The following is a 17,120-nucleotide window of genomic DNA, read 5'->3' on the forward strand; positions in this document are numbered from 1 at the left end:
GGACAACATGGGAATAACAGCAAGCATTATAACGATTTGTAGATTAGATTGTGTAACAATAACAAACAGGAATCTTATAAAAGCATGGAGTTGTATTAGTGTAGTATATGCACGATTACAAGTCATTGTTCTATCCTACCAGCTTTTATTTTAGACTCAGTAGAGTAGATAATCAATGTATTGTTGGATGTGCATGCTCATTTAATTAAGAGCTGCTGGAGGGTTAATCAAATGGAAATACAAAAACACAGATTTCAACACTGTTCGATATCATATATTATGCACACTGATGTCTATTGATCTGGTTGTTGTCAGATGATTGGGTGGGGGTAGTATGGCTGTGCTCCTCAGTGAAGGGCTGGTCTGAGGGATTGTTGCTTGAGTATGATCCTCTGTTGTCATCAGCTTCAATTCCACACATGCACACGCACATGCACGTGCACGTGCACACTCACGCACAGACATTGAGAGATTGCTGTTTGAGTATGATCCTCTGTTGTCATCAGCTTCAATTCCACACATGCACACGCACGTGCACGTGCACACTCACGCACAGACATTGAGAGATTGCTGTTTGAGTATGAACCTCGGTCGTCTTCAGCTCCAGCTGTACTCAGGAGAACAATCTGTATTTCACAGGGAGAATTAGTTTTTTCAGACAGTTTCTAATGAATAATGTTGTTCTTTGCATAGCACTGAAATGTTGTCAGACCTATACCCTGTATGCTGTATATGAGTTTTTTGAGCATTGTCCCTCACTATCATAGCTATCAACTACCTTGAACAAAAACACTGTAAACGTCAATCAGTTGACCATGCTACAATAGCAGTACAATAATTTCTGCACAAGCTTAACTATGAGTTCTTTAACATTACAATATTGACATCAATGCAGGGAGGAAATACTGGAGCATTGCCAGTCATCCAGCGGTAACACTAGACCATGTTAGCAGACATTACAGAAATGAAATGGCCTTCTCGTCCATTGTGATTGCCGAACTGATCTAGACAGCCAGTCGTGAGCTCTGCATTCACCATACCGCCCACTAAATCTACCAAATAAAGCAGAAATATTTGAGGTGTTGATCTGAACGAGCAGGCCCCCTGAATTGAATCTAATCCTCGCTTTGTATTTAAAAAGAAGCCAAATAGCCCTGCCTCTGCGCTCTCTCTCTCTAACTCTCTACTTCTCTTTTTCCATGGTGGTTATTTGTCGTGTGATTATCGGTAAAGAAAAACTAGCCAAACGTGAATTAAAGAGAGAAATAACACTGTGGTGAATGACCTGGATGTCGGTCAGAGGGGTGTGGGGAGGGGATTGAAGGGATGTCTGAATGTGTCTCAGTCCAAACCGTGCTGCAACAGAGGGGGACTCGTCAAGGCAGCAGCAGGCCCTCGGACAATGGAGCCCATCGCACGCTGATGCCGCTTGACATGTGAATGACATGCTGAATGGTTGCCATGGGAACAAATGTGTTTGTATTTTTGCATTAATATTCTGTGGTGAATTTTTGTCTCCCATTTTTTTTTCCGTTCTTTATGGCTGGGGAGAATTGACTAATAATGTGGTGATTCTAAGCATTGTCCCCGAACAGAGTGCTGCATAGCAGGGAGGCTCTTCTTTCTCTCTACTAGATCTACTAGACATTATATTATAGCCCCAGCTTAATGCTAATGCGTCAGAGAGTATTAGAGCACAGTCAGTCAGCGCCATGGTCCATAGATTAAATGCAGAGCATGTGAACAGAGAAACAGTGCATTAGGTTCTGCAGGAGGGGGCCTTCCACTGCTAATGATTCAATGACACAGTCTAGTCCACTACTTTGTCAGGCCTCATACCCCCATAGACCACCAAATAATAATAATAATAATATATGCCATTTAGCAGACGCTTTTATCCAAAGCGACTTACAGTCATGTGTGCATACATTCTACCACATACTGGTATTAAGTGTTCAGCCACCACTGAGGAAACAGGCAAATATGTGTGTTTTGTTTGCATTCACAAGCATTACTGTGTATGAGTGTAGCATAGCGTATACCAGTGGTTCCCAACCTTTTAATTTTTTTATTTAACCTTTATTTAACTAGGCAAGTCAGTTAAATTCTTAGTAGAAAGAGGTGGAAGGGAAGCGCTACTAAGGTACACAATAGTACATTTTGGGAGATAGAAGGTGCTCTTTGGTAAAAGGGGTAATTTGGTCATCAAATTGAAAGGAGGACCAAGGCACTCTTCATATAACTGATTAAAATGTCTTTATTAGTATGGCATGTTCAATAGAAACAAAGTTTTTTTTTAAACCGACGCGTTTTGGCTGCATGGCCTTCGTCAGGGAGTACAAAAAAAGAGGAATACAAGGTCCTCTTTTAAACAGCTTATCAATTAGCCCTAATTGGAAGAGGGAGTGGTTACACAATTGATTGGACACACCTAGTAAGCAATACTATACACATTAAAATACTGTAGCTATGTTATCATAAAAATACAACTCCAAATTAGAAGTATCAGAAGACTAAAAGGTAGTTCTAACCTTAAATATGACTGGGAGAAGTGTCAAGAATAAGAAAGCTAAATATACCATAGTACACTAGAACACAGCAAAACATGAACAACAACAGTCTAACCATAGCTGAGAGCAATAGAGCAAAATGTCCACTAGATGACAGCAAATGGACCCATCACAACCCCACAGGAAGGGTGAGAAATCCCTATCTTCATTTAAACCAGGGTATTTAGTGGCCTGTAGTTTGTAAATCCAAAAACTTTCCCTTTGGTTTAAATGTTTAAGACGGTCCCCTTTTCTAATAGAGGCCGGAATATGATCAATACCCATAGCTTGTAGGGAGGCAGGGTTGCCATGGTGTAGGGACTTGTAGTGCCTTGCCATGGGGTAGTCTTCATTACCTACCCGTATGGCGTACTTGTGTTCCGCTGAGCGGTCTTGAAGGCGTCTCTTTGTCCTTCCAATGTAGAACACCTTGCATTGTGGACATTCCAATCTATAGATGACATGAGTGGTTTTACAGTTAGTGAAATGCTTGACATAATACTCCATTTTGGAAGCTGTGTCAACAAAATACTTCTTCTGTACAATATTACTGCAATGGTTGCAATGGTTACATTTAAAAGAGCCCTTGGGTTTGTGGTCAAGCCAAGTTTTTTGAGAGTCACCCAGAAGATAACTGTGGACTAATTTTTCATTTAGGGTAGGACATCTCTTAAAGCTTATGACTGGTGGCTCAGGAAAGACTTGGCGTAGTAGCGTATCACTTTGGATGATTCCCCGATTGTTTATAATGATTATTTTAATGCTCTCTGCTTCAGTGCTGTATCTTGTAACAAAATGCACTCTCTCTGATGTATCACGAGGCTCTCCCCTTCGCAACAAGTTCTCTCTGTCAAGTTATTCAGCCCTTATAGCGGCATCTTTCAGGACCTGAATGCTGTAGCCCCGACTCAAGAAGCAATTCTGCAATTCAACAGATTTGACACTGTAGTCTGTTTCCTGATCGCAAATTTTGCGGACTCTTTGGAATTGTCCATATGGAATGTTTTCTTTTAGCCTTTTGGGGTGAAAGCTGTCTGCCCTCAGAATGGTATTCCCATCTGTAGGCTTCCTAAAGATTGATGTGTGCAAACAACATTTGTCATTTTTACTAATGTCGAGGTCCAAAAGATGAATGTTATCCTTGCTGTTCTCCATAGTTAGTTTGATGTTAGGGTTAATGTTGTTAAGGTATTGGTGGAAGGAAATAAGTTAATCTTCTGAACCGGACCAAAACAGGCAAACATCATCAATATAGCGTCCCCACCATATAATCCGGTCAAAGAAATGGTTACTAGAAGGATCCAAAATGAAGTCATTCATTTACCCAAGTACAAACCAGCGTAGGAAGGGCTGTCGCTCCCATGGCACACCCTCTGACCTGTTTAATACGGTCCTGAAAGATAAAGATGTTATGATTAAGAGTCCATTCAGTCAGTGAGACAATTAATTCTGTAGGAGGCATCTCAGTTTCGGGTCGGGTACTCAAGAAATGGTGCACAGCTGCCAAACCTTGTTCATGCTCAATGGTGGTGTATAGAGATTCCACATCCATGGTGACTAAAAAGGAAGCTGTACCTATATTGTTCAATTCCTTCATTATGTTCAACACATCTGTGGTATCTTGAAGATGGGCTGGGAGTGACGTCAGAAAAGGCTTAATAAAGTAATCAATGTACTTAGAGATGGCAGACTTTCATTACCACTAGGGTTGAAGGTAAGAGATTGGTAGAATTCATCATTGTCTAATTGACGGCAGGCTTCTGTTACATATTTGTCTTTACTCCACACTGCTGTAGCACCACCTTTGTCTGCTTTTTTAACCACAATCTGTTCATTTATGGACAAGTACACCATACGGGTAGGTAATGAAGACTACACCATGGCAAGGCACTACAAGTCCCTACACCATGGCAACCCTGCCTGGTCCTTCTGTAGCTCAGTTGGTAGAGCATGGCGCTTGTAACGCCAGGGTAGTGGGTTCGATCCCCGGGACCACCCATACGTAGAATGCATGCACACATGACTGTAAGTCGCTTTGGATAAAAGCGTCTGCTAAATGGCATATATTATTATATATTACAAGCTATGGGTATTGATCATATTCCGGCCTCTATTAGAAAAGGGGACCGTCTTAAACATTTAAACCAAAGGGAAAGTTTTTGGATTTACAAACTACGGACCACTAAATACCCTGGTTTAAATGAAGATAGGGATTTCTCACCCTTCCTGTAGGGTTGTGATGGGTCCATTTGCTGTCATGTAGTGGACATTTTGCTCTATTGCCTTCAGCTATGGTTAGACTGTTGTTGTTCATGTTTTGCTGTGTTCTAGTGTACTATGGTATATTTAGCTTTCTTGTTCTTGACACTTCTCCCAGTCATATTTAAGGTTAGAACTACCTTTTAGTGTTCTGATACTTCTAGTTTGGAGTTGTATTTTTATGATAACATAGCTACAGTATTTTAATGTGTATAGTATTGCTTACAAGGTGTGTCCAATCAATTGTGTAACCACTCCCTCTTCCAATTAGGGCTAATTGATAAGCTGTTTAGTAAAAGAGGACCTTGTATTCCTCTTTTTTTTGTACTCCCTGACGAAGGCCATGCAGCCGAAACGCGTTGGTTTAAAAAAACTTTGTTTCTATTGAACATGCCATACTAATAAAGGCATTTTAATCTATTATATGAAGAGTGCCTTGGTCCTCCTTTCTTTTTGATGATCAGTTAAATACTTATTTACACTGATTCTGATTTTAATAGCTATTATTTCAATGGCAAAAACGAATATATATGGTGACAGCGGACACCCTTGTTTAACTCCTCTTGACAATTCCGCTATTTACTATTTTACACCTGGGGTTGCTATACATTATTTTTTCCTATTTAATAAGAGAATCACCAAAATGGAAAAAATCCTCTAGAAATACCAGGCATGGTATCTTAGATGTTTCATGTTGTTATATTATTTCTAGTAGTTGTCGTATATTATCTAAAATGTATCGTCCATGTAAAAAACCTGTCAAATCAGGATGAACAATATCTGGTAAAACCTTTTTAATTCCGAGTGCTATGCATTTCGCTAGTATTTTTGCATTACAACATTGAAATGTAAAGGGCCTCCAGTTTTTTTAGATAGACTGGATATTTATATTTGCCATCTGGGTCTTGTTTTAATAATAGTGAAATCAGACCATCCTACTGAGTACCTTACAGACTACCATTTCTATAGGAGTAGTTAAAACAAGCTAACATTGGACCTTTGAGTATATCTTGATATACCTCTACCTCTATTCAGTGTCTTTATCATTGGGTCAGTGCCACTTTTGCTTGTTTTCAGACAATAATTTCCTCCTCCAGTTTAGATGGACGTCATATTGTATTTGTGTCTCCCCTTTTTGTAGGCAGATTATGTGGATCAGACAAAATAGTTTTTATTGGTCTATTTGTCAGTGTCAGCAGAGTCGGCTACCCTGTAATTTTTGTAGTAGGCCTATTTAAAAAAAAGTGTGTGCATGTACTTAGGTGTCCCTTACTGGTAAGAAATATAATCTACTTTCACCCCTGTAATCATGATAAACTCCAGTATAACCTGGTATTAGAGGATAGATAGGGATATATAGGATAGAGATGTAGGATAACTCCCAGATGTAGTATGTCTTTTTAGCCTTTGAATCCTGATAATTTCTTGTTTCTGGTTGAAAGTACAGTACATACAGTATAGTTACCACATTGAGAGCTGATCTTCACACCATTTTGAATGTATTAATATAGAGTTATTTAGTATTCAGAGAGGCAGTGGTAGGCTACGCTGACTGTGAGTGTGTGTTACTGTTAACCCGTTCTATGGGCAGATTAGATGCTGGGTCATCCTCCACCAAACCCTGCTGATGACACGGGAGAATCAGCACTATTTACAACAATACCACTGACACACTCACTGATACATAATGAAATTGTGTGTGAGTGTGTGGCAAAATACCCCAGTAATGGATGTGATGGTGACATCTTAGACATTTATCATCATTTATCAGTCTTTGATAATAGAAGGGGATCTTACAACCCATGATTAAATCACCCAGAAGATCATTATGTCATGTAAGGTATAGAGACATCGTGTGTGTGGACAGGACTGATAAATGAAATGTCAATCTTTTGTAGAGCACACCCTTACACGGAACCCAAACCGGTTGCGCGCGTGCGCCATTGTGCACTATCGTGCATACATTTATTTTGTCCCCCTACACCAAAAGCGATCACGACACGCAGGTTAAAATAGAAAAACAAACTCTGAACCAATCACATTAATTTGGGGACAGGTCGAAATGCATTAAACATTTATGGCAATTAAGCTAGTTAGCAATTTTTCCTATTTAGCTAGCTTGCTGTTGCTAGCTAATTTGTCCTGGGATATAAACATTGAGTTGTTATTTTACCTGAAATGCACAAGCTCCTCTACTCCACCAATTAATCCACACATAAAACATCCAACCGAATCGTTTCTAGTCATCTCTCCTCCTTCCAGCTTTTTAATCTTTGAACTTATATGGTGATTGGCATCTAAACTTTCATAGTATTACCACGACTACAGGCAAAACAGTTAGTCTTTCAGTCACTCACGTGGGTATAACCAACGAGGCGATGGCACGTGGGTACCTGCTTCTATAAACCAATGAGGAGATGGGAGAGGCAGGACTTATAGAAATAGAAAGGAGTTCTATTTTAGCCCTTGGCATTGCAGATGCTCGTTGGCGCGTACGAGCAGTGTGGGTGCAATAATTGAATAACATGGATTTCTAAATATATTTTGCGATACTGGTAAAGGATACATGACAATATATTCCATATCTCTCCAGTGAGGGGAATGCCCTGGGAATATTTTATTTCACTGACCAAAGATCTACATTTAAATTAAACCAGAGAAGCAAAAAATCTCTACCAGTATGATGACAGATATAAGATACTGTATACACATAGCTCACTGTACACTTTATAGGCTACTGTGTATTTTCAAATCGTACATTGTAATACAATTTTAGATACAGTAGGTCCAGAATTTTCCCTTTACTTTATTGGCTAATTAACCTTAGAGACAGGCCAGCTCTGTTTGAAAAATGAATCAATGGATCGTTACAACGTGTGGCGATGAAATCCGAGCAAATTAAATTTTCATAGGTCAATTAGGTCCTTTGGTTCTTGTTGTACAAATGTAGCTTCTTTAGTGGAAACCTGGCTGCCACTCTTAGAATAATATCAATATCAGTGGTCCTAGATCATTTATAACGTGTTGGGTTTACACATATAGACTCACAAACAGAGAGAAAGAGAGAGAGAGAGAGGTAGAGTGAGAGAGAGATAGAGAGAGAGAGAGATGGGGGAAGAGGAGAGAGTGAGAGAGAGAGAGAGAGAGAGAGAGAGAGAGAGAGAGAGAGAGAGAGAGAGAGAGAGGGAGATGGGGGAAGAGGAGAGAGTGAGAGAGAGATGGGGGAAGAGGAGAGAGAGATGGGGGAAGAGGAGAGAGTGAGAGAGAGAGAGAGAGAGGAGAGAGAGAAGAGAGAGAGAGAGAGAGAGAGAGAGAGAAGAGAGAGAGAGAGAGATGGGGAGGGAAGGGGAGGGAATACACCATTGAATGTCCCAGGCCATTAGAACAAGGGATATTTCTGGTTGACTGAGCAATTCATTCTCGACATGTCACATTGAATTTCTTCCATTATAAAACACGGCTGCCTTCTCTACTCTAAAGGCAGATTGCCTGCTCCTTTTTCACCCAGTAAAATATTGCCTCTCCCTCAAACAATCTTTTTTTATCCTAGTTATGAGAGAATTCAGAACATTCATAATGTTCATAATGTAAACTGATTATTTGAAAAAGTCTCACATTATTTTATTAGATGGATAAATATGTTATCATGTCATCCTTATGAAATACATCTATCCTTATACCATGTATACCATCCAAAATTATCAATTGTAAGCCTTACATTTGTTCACATTTTAAAAGAAATAAGCAATCCAAACCCATTGACAGTAAAGCCAGTCTGTGTACTGTCATTTATGACATGGTTTCTGGTGTTGTATACACACCTGTCCATTTTCTCTGTTATTGATGTGGTATTGGACATCAAAAAGAGAATCCATCTGTAACTGTCACCATGTATGGGGCTTTAGTGCTAAAGTCTGTTTTTCACTGAACCTGCCCCATGACACATGGAGTAAAGAGTAGGATTGAGTCTCTTCTATCTGTCGACCAGCGGTATCATATCCTCTCATCCTCAGCAACATCTTGTGGTTAGCTGTTAGCTCCACCACTTCACAGCATCTCTCTTTTAGGAGCCAGGCTTTATTCTGTGACTCAGACAGTTCTGACAGACCTGCAATACAGATTGATGTTGCCCAGATAGAACCGGGAAGGAAAGAATGCCAATTATGTCTGCCTCAGAGAAACACATGTCTGTGTGTGACGATACAAAGGCCTCCTCACTACATTGTTATCATTCTCAATAACCCAAACAGTGTTTGGGAGTAAATTGACTGTCTGCAGACATCTATCCCTCTATCGTCCTCTCCTCCTTTCTATGTCTTCCACCTCTATTCTAGAATGAATCTTTATTTCTGTTGCTTTGGGTAGCATGGAGTGTTTTTCTCTACAAGAAATGTAATCACATATTTTTTTAAATCCTAGTTGTTGGACACGAGTATGAATACTATTGATACACGCGCAAGACATAGTTGTACAAGAATTGGGTTTGTATACAGTACAAACATGTATGCTTTAAAACTGAACACAAAATTCTTGAATGGTCGTCTTTATCTACAATAAGCCAATACATAAACTAAGAGAAACAAGAGAAGCTGTTAGTTCTGGATAAGTACAAGCCCTTTATCTGTGGGTAGCTGACAGCATACTGTAGGGGGATTTATCATACATTATGTTCTAAACAGAGAATGATCTAAAAGCTATTATTATTCCAAAACCCTCATTTCATCACTTAAGAGCACATTTTGGATAGTGTCCAAGTTGTAGTCTGAATATGCTCTCATCTATGTTAGTCGTCATTAGAATAACAAAGGTCACATGACATAGATCTCCATGATATGGACACTATTCAAATGACTAGTCAGAAGCCTATAGCTGATTATTGAAAATATAATAAACCCTAAACATCAAATCCTGTACTTGTCCAAATAACACACTAACACACAATGGGAGGGGTGACTCTGAATGTATCTGACTGAGCCTCTGATCTCTCTGTGCTAATGGAAATGACAGTTGAGAGAGACAGAGACAGTAGCAGTATGATCCTGGCTAAGATCCAGATCCATCTACTACCTCTGTTTCTCCACTGTCTAAACATGGCTGTCCTCCCTCTCTTCTGACTGAGCCAGTTCTCACAGAGCCACTCCTCTGGTGTCTACGCTCTTATCCAGAGCGACTTACAAATTGGTGCATTCACCTTATGACATCCAGTGGGACAGTCACTTAACAATAGTGCATCTAAAACTTAGGGGGGGGGTGAGAGGGATTACTTATCCTAATATTCCTTAAAGAGAGGTGTCCACCATTGGGGGCACTCTGGTGGTTGTCATCAACCCCAGCCAACAGCGAGTCGTGTAGGGCTGATCAGAGCCTGGAGGTACTGAGGTGCCGTTCCCCTCACATGGCTGGTCTTGTAGCGGATGCGAGCTTCCTCCAGTGGAGAGAACCTCTCTTCTGACCAGACGGGCTGCGGCGTTCTGGATGAGTTGAAGGGGTTTAATGGCACAGGCAGGGAGCCCAGCCAACAGCGAGTTGCAGTAATCCAGACGGGAGATGACAAGTGCCTGGATTAGGACCTGCGCCGCTTCCTGTGTGAGGCAGGGTCGTACTCTGCGGATGTTGTAGAGCATGAACCTACAGGAACGGGCCACCGCCTTGATGTTGGTTGAGAACGACAGGGTGTTGTCCAGGATCACGCCAAGGTTCTTGGCGCTCTGGGAGGAGGACACAATGGAGTTGTCAACCGTGATGGCGAGATCATGGAACGGGCAGTCCTTTCCCGGGAGGAAGAGCAGCTCCGTCTTGCCGAGGTTCAGCTTGAGGTGGTGATCCGTCATCCACACTGATATGTCTGCCAGACATGCAGAGATGCGATTCACCACCTGGTCATCAGAAGGGGAAAGGAGAAGATTAATTGTGTGTCGTCTGCATAGCAATGATAAGAGAGACCATGTGAGGTTATGACAGAGCCAAGTGACTTGGTGTATAGCGAGAATAGGAGAGGGCCAAGAACAGAGCCCTGGGGGACACCAGTGGTGAGAGCGTGGTGAGGAGACAGATTCTCGCCACGCCACCTGGTAGGAGCGACCTGTCAGGTACTGAGCCAGTTCTGTAATTGTTGACATCGGAGGGATCAAGTGTAGGTTTTTTCAGAAGGGGTGCAACTCTCGCTCTCTTGAAGACGGAAGGGACGTCAGAGAAGGTCTCCGGAAAAACAATACCAATTTGTCATGGCAACCTTGTTATCAAATATCTGTATTGGGAATCAGATTAGATTGGTTGTCATAGAAAAACAATACCAATTTGTTCTGACTTGTTAGTTATATTACCATACAAGTTACAACCTAATATGTTTGTGCCATCAACAGTGTAGCTACTATTTACCTCAGCAGGTTGCTTGTGTTTAGAAATTGAAATAGAATTACAAATGTAGGATCTTAATTTGATCACCCTGTTGCAGAACAACTTCCCTGCCATTTCAAACTTGATGATCCCTTACGAGGAATGTATCAACCCCTACAAAAATGTCCATGAATTATAATCCAAATAATAAATAACATTTCCTGTTGCTCCAGGATTATTTTGCTGCTGTAGCAAACTGGCTCGAATTAGGATCCTACATCTGTACATAATTTGAATAGAATGACATTAGTCAAATAGAATGACATTAGTCAAATAGAATGACATGAGTCCAGATGACAGGATTCTATTCCATCAGTAGGAATGACAGGAAGTTGAGTTAAGTGATAGCATACCCGATTAGGCTTGAAATTAACTACTTGCTAGAAATCAAATACGTGTCACTCAAACAGGGACAAATCTGGACTAATTTATGACCATAGAGATGAGGCTTACTTCTCTGGCAGAATCAATATCACAACTTCCGGCGCCGACAGAGATGGCCGCCTCGCTTCGCGTTCCTAGGAAACCATGCAGTTTTTTGTTTTCTTTACGTGTTATTTCTTACATTAGTACCCCAGGTCATCTTAGGTTTCATTACATACAGTCTAGAAGAACTACTGAATATAAGATCAGCGTCAACTCACCATCAGTACGACCAAGAATATGATTTACGCGACGCGGATCCTGTGTTCTGCCTTTCAAACAGGACAACGGAATGGATCCCATGCAGCGACCCAAAAAAACGGCCCCGAAAAAGAGGGAAACGAGGCGGTCTTCTGGTCAGACTCCGGAGACGGGCACATCATGCACCACTCCCTAGCATTCTTCTCGCCAATGTCCAGTCTCTTGACAACAAGGTTGATGAAATCCGAGCAAGGGTAGCATTCCAGAGGGACATCAGAGACTGTAACGTTCTTTGCTTCACAGAAACATGGCTCACTGGAGAGACGCTATCGGAGGCGGTGCAGCCAGCGGGTTTCTCCACGCATCGCGCCGACAGAAACAAACATCTTTCTGGTAAGAAGAGGGGCGGGGGCGTATGCCTTATGGCTAACGAGACATGGTGTGATGAAAGAAACATACAGGAACTCAAATCCTCCTGTTCACCTGATTTAGAATTCCTTACAATTTACATTTACATTTAAGTCATTTAGCAGACGCTCTTATCCAGAGCGACTTACAAATTGGATGTCGACCACATTATCTACCAAGAGAATTCTCTTCGATTATAATCACAGCCGTATATATCCCCCCCCCCCCCAAGCAGACACATTGATGGCTCTGAACGAACTTTATTTGACTCTTTGCAAACTGGAATCCATTTATCCGGAGGCTGCATTCATTGTAGCTGGGGATTTTAACAAGGCTAATCTGAAAACAAGACTCCCTAAATTTTATCAGCATATCGATTGCGCAACCAGGGGTGGAAAAACCTTGGATCATTGTTACTCTAACTTCCGCGAAGGCCCTGCCCCGTCCTCCTGTCGGAAAAGCTGACCACGACTCCATTTTGTTAATCCCTGCCTACAGACAGAAACTAAAAAAAGAAGCTCCCACGCTGAGGTCTGTCCAACGCTGGTCCGACCAAGCTGACTCCACACTCCAAGACTGCTTCCATCACGTGGACTGGGAAATGTTTCGTATTGCGTCAGAGAACAACATTGACGAATACGCTGATTCGGTGTGCGAGTTCATTAGAACGTGCGTTGAAGATGTCGTTCCCATAGCAACAATTAAAACATTCCCTAACCAGAAACCGTGGATTGATGGCAGCATTCGCATGAAACTGAATGCGCAAACCACTGCTTTTAATCAGGGCAAGGTGACTGGTAACATGACAGAATAAAAACAGTGCAGCTATTCCCTCCACAAGGCTATCAAAGAAGCTAAGCGTCAGTACAGAGACAAAGTAGAATCTCAATTCAACGGCTCAGACACAAGAGGCATGTGGCAGGGTCTACAGTCAATCACGGACTACAAGAAGAAAACCAGCCCAGTCACGGACCAGGGTGTCTTGCTCCCAGGCAGAATAAATAACTTTTTTTGCCAGCTTTGAGGACAATACAGTGCCACTGACACGGCCTGCAACGAAAACATGCGGACTCTCCTTCACTGCAGCCGAGGTGAGTAAGACATTTAAACGTGTTAACCCTCGCAAGGCTGCAGGCCCAGACGGCATCCCCAGCCACGCCCTCAGAGCATGCGCAGACCAGCTGGCCGGTGTGTTTACGGACATATTCAATCAATCCCTATACCAGTCTGCTGTTCCCACATGCTTCAAGAGGGCCACCATTGTTCCTGTTCCCAAGAAAGCTAAGGTAACTGAGATAAACGACTACCGCCCCATAGCACTCACTTCCGTCATCATGAAGTGCTTTGAGAGACTAGTCAAGGACCATATCACCTCCACCCTACCTGACACCCTAGACCCACTCCAATTTGCTTACCGCCCAAATAGGTCCACAGACGATGCAATCTCAACCACACTGCACACTACCCTAACCCATCTGGACAAGAGGAATACCTATGTGAGAATGCTGTTCATCGAATACAGCTCGGCATTCAACACCATAGTACCCTCCAAGCTCGTCATCAAGCTCGAGACCCTGGGTCTCGACCCCGCCCTGTGCAACTGGGTACTGGACTTTCTGACAGGCCGCCCCCAGGTGGTGAGGGTAGGCAACAACATCTCCACCCCGCTGATCCTCAACACGGGGGCCCCACAAGGGTGCGTTCTGAGCCCTCTCCTGTACTCCCTATTCACCCACGACTGCATGGCCACGCACACCTCCAACTCAATCATCAAGTTTGCGGACGACAAAACAGTGGTAGGCTTGATTACCAACAACGACGAGACGGCCTACAGGGAGGAGGTGAGGGCCCTCGGAGTGTGGTGTCAGGAAAATAACCTCACACTCAACGTCAACAAAACTAAGGAGATGATTGTGGACTTCAGGAAACAGCAGAGGGAACACCCCCCTATCCACATCGATGGAACGGTAGTGGAGAGGGTAGCAAGTTTTAAGTTCCTTGGCATACACATCACAGACAAACTGAATTGGTCCACTCACACAGACAGCATCGTGAAGAAGGCGCAGCAGCGCCTCTTCAACCTCAGGAGGCTGAAGAAATTTGGCTTGTCACCAAAAGCACTCACAAACTTCTACAGATGCACAATCGAGAGCATCCTGGTGGGCTGTATCACCGCCTGGTACGGCAACTGCTCTGCCCATAACCGTAAGGCTCTCCAAAGGGTAGTGAGGTCTGCACAACGCATCACCGGGGGAAAACTACCTGCCTTCCAGGACACATACACCACCCGATGTTACAGGAAGGCCATAAAGATCATCAAGGACAACAACCACCCGAGCCACTGCCTGTTCACCCCACTATCATCCAGAAGTTGAGGTCAGTACAGGTGCATCAAAGCTGGGACCGAGATACTGAAAAACAGCTTCTATCTCAAGGCCATCAGACTGTTAAACAGCCACCACTAGCATTGAGTGGCTGCTGCCAACACACTGACACTAACACTGACTCAACTCCAGCAACTTTAATAATGGGAATTGATGGGAAATGATGTAAAATATATCACTAGCCACTTTAAACAATGCTACCTTATATAATGTTACAATGTTACATCTCATATGAATACGTATATACTGTACTCTATATCATCTACTGCATCCTTATGTAATACATGTATCACTAGCCACTTTAACTATGCCACTTTGTTTACATACTCATCTCATATGTATATACTGTACTCGATACCATCTACTGTATCTTGCCTATGCTGCTCTGTACCATCACTCATTCATATATCTTTATGTACATATTCTTTATCCCCTTACACTGTGTATAAGACAGTAGTTTTGGAATTGTTAGTTGGATTACTTGTTGGTTATTACTGCATTGTCGGAACTAGAAGCACAAGCATTTCGCTACACTCGCATTAACATCTGCTAACCATGTGTATGTGACAAATAACATTTGATTTGATTTGATTTGATATCAGCAAATGACAGTTATATTCAACGGAATATGAAGTCACATTTAGTTTAACACTCTTGTTGACATTTAATTCAAAGACTACGGGCCAAGAGGCCAACTCCATTCTCAGGCTACTGTTTAATGTGTTTGAATGGCTATCGTAAAGACAAGCCATGATATCATTGAGATAATGGCCAGAAAAGTTCATCCAGAATGTGTTTGTAGTTTAATGTATTATGTTGTAAAAATTGTAGTTCAAAGCCAATAGGAAAACAAATCAAGATAAAACCAAGTAGGAAATGCTATTCTATTGCTCTTCTATCTATTGAAACAGTACAATTTAAGGGTCCCTTTCCAAGACCAGTGTCCATACCATATTACATATCATTTCCATGTGATCAGATTGTATTTCATCAATGCTTAGGGACCAACACTGCAGTAATATTCCAGGCCACGGTAGAAGCACAAAATACATACATCATTCAACAGCTATCTCTACTGGACACCTATGGGTAAGATAAAGTCTTCATGTATTGTTTTAAATGAGCTACAGATTAAGCCAGCCTACAGCCGCTAGACTCCTGTGAGCTTTTCTATCCAACGGGCTATATGTAATATTCAACGCTCAAAGCAGAACAGCTAACGGCAAACAGCCCTCAAGCTGTGCAATAGTGAGGAGTGAGCAGTGCTTAACTGCAGTGTTGCATAAATATTGATGAGATTCCTAGCTACAAACCTATGATATAAACATCAGAATAAGACCAGTGACAGCCATTAGAGAGTGGTCACACTGAATCAAACAGAATAACTTGTCTTTGATGCCAGTTGTCAGCATTATCACTGCCATTAGTGGACACATAAGAGCAGAAAATGATTTTCTAAATAGACTCGGACTCTGGAACTCTGTCCTTAGATTCATTCTTTTGCAGTACCTTTCATGTGTGCTATGGAGATGAGAGGGTTTAGCAGCGTGTGACCCTGGCAACTCTACATTCTTAGAAATAAAGGGTTATTAGTCTGTCCCCATATGGTAACCCTTTTTGATTCAAGGTATAACTCTTTTGGGTTACATGTGCCCTGCACAATACAACACAAATATACACATTACACACCAAATATACATATACAGTACCGATCAAGTTTGGACACACCTACTCATACAAGGGGTTTTCTTTATTTTAACTATTTTCTACATTTTAGAATGACAGTGAAGATATCAACATTATGAAATAACACATATGGAATCATGTAGTAACTGAAAAAGTGTTAAACATAACAAAATATATTTTATATTTGAGATTATTGAAAGTAGCCACTGTTGGAATTCTGTCAACCAGCTTCATGAGTTAGTCACCTGGAATGCATTTCAATTAACAGGTGTGCCTTGTTAAAAATGTATTTGTGGAATTTATTTTCTTCTTAAAAATGTGCTTGAGTTTGAGTTGTGTTGTGACAAGGTAGGGGTGGTATACAGAAGATATCCCTATTTGGGAAAAGATCAAGTCCATATTATGGCAAGAACAGCTCAAATAAGCAAAGAGAAATGACAGTCCATCCTTACTGAAAGACATGAAGGTCAGTCAATAAGGAAAATGTCAAGTGCAGTTACAAAAACCATCAAGTACTATGATTAAACTGGCTCTCATGAAGAGCCAGTTTGTTATATCTGGAGTACTTCTCCTGTCCTAATGTGTCAGGGGGCTGGGTCAGTTTGTTATATCTGGAGTACTTCTCCTGTCCTATCCGGTGTCCTGTGTGATTTTAAGTATGCTCTCTCTAATTCTCTCTTTCTTTCTCTCTCGGAGGACCTGAGCCCTAGGACCATGCCTCAGGACTACCTGACATGATGACTCCTTGCTGTCCCCAGTCCACATGGCCGTGCTGCTGCTCCAGTTTCAACTGTTCTGCCTGTGATTATATTTA

The 17,120-nt window shown here is 41.8% G+C and overlaps 1 long non-coding RNA gene across 2 annotated transcripts in view; it reads right to left on the bottom strand.

The window, feature by feature from the left end:
• Positions 1-368: 368 nt before the first annotated feature.
• The window catches only part of LOC124035561, a 36,931-nt gene continuing 20,179 nt past the window's right edge, over positions 369-17,120 (bottom strand). The window contains exons 2-4 of one of the 2 annotated variants that reach the window (XR_006838766.1): positions 3,874-3,942; positions 2,910-3,000; positions 369-626 (exon numbers count right to left, since the gene is read on the bottom strand). This is a non-coding gene — a long non-coding RNA (uncharacterized LOC124035561). Of the gene's footprint in view, positions 627-2,262; positions 3,001-3,873; positions 3,943-17,120 lie in introns of those variants that run through there. The other variant, XR_006838765.1, reaches the window with a different exon arrangement.

Source organism: Oncorhynchus gorbuscha, linkage group LG05 (assembly GCF_021184085.1).
Source record: "Oncorhynchus gorbuscha isolate QuinsamMale2020 ecotype Even-year linkage group LG05, OgorEven_v1.0, whole genome shotgun sequence".
Classification (NCBI taxonomy): Eukaryota; Metazoa; Chordata; class Actinopteri; order Salmoniformes; family Salmonidae; genus Oncorhynchus; species Oncorhynchus gorbuscha.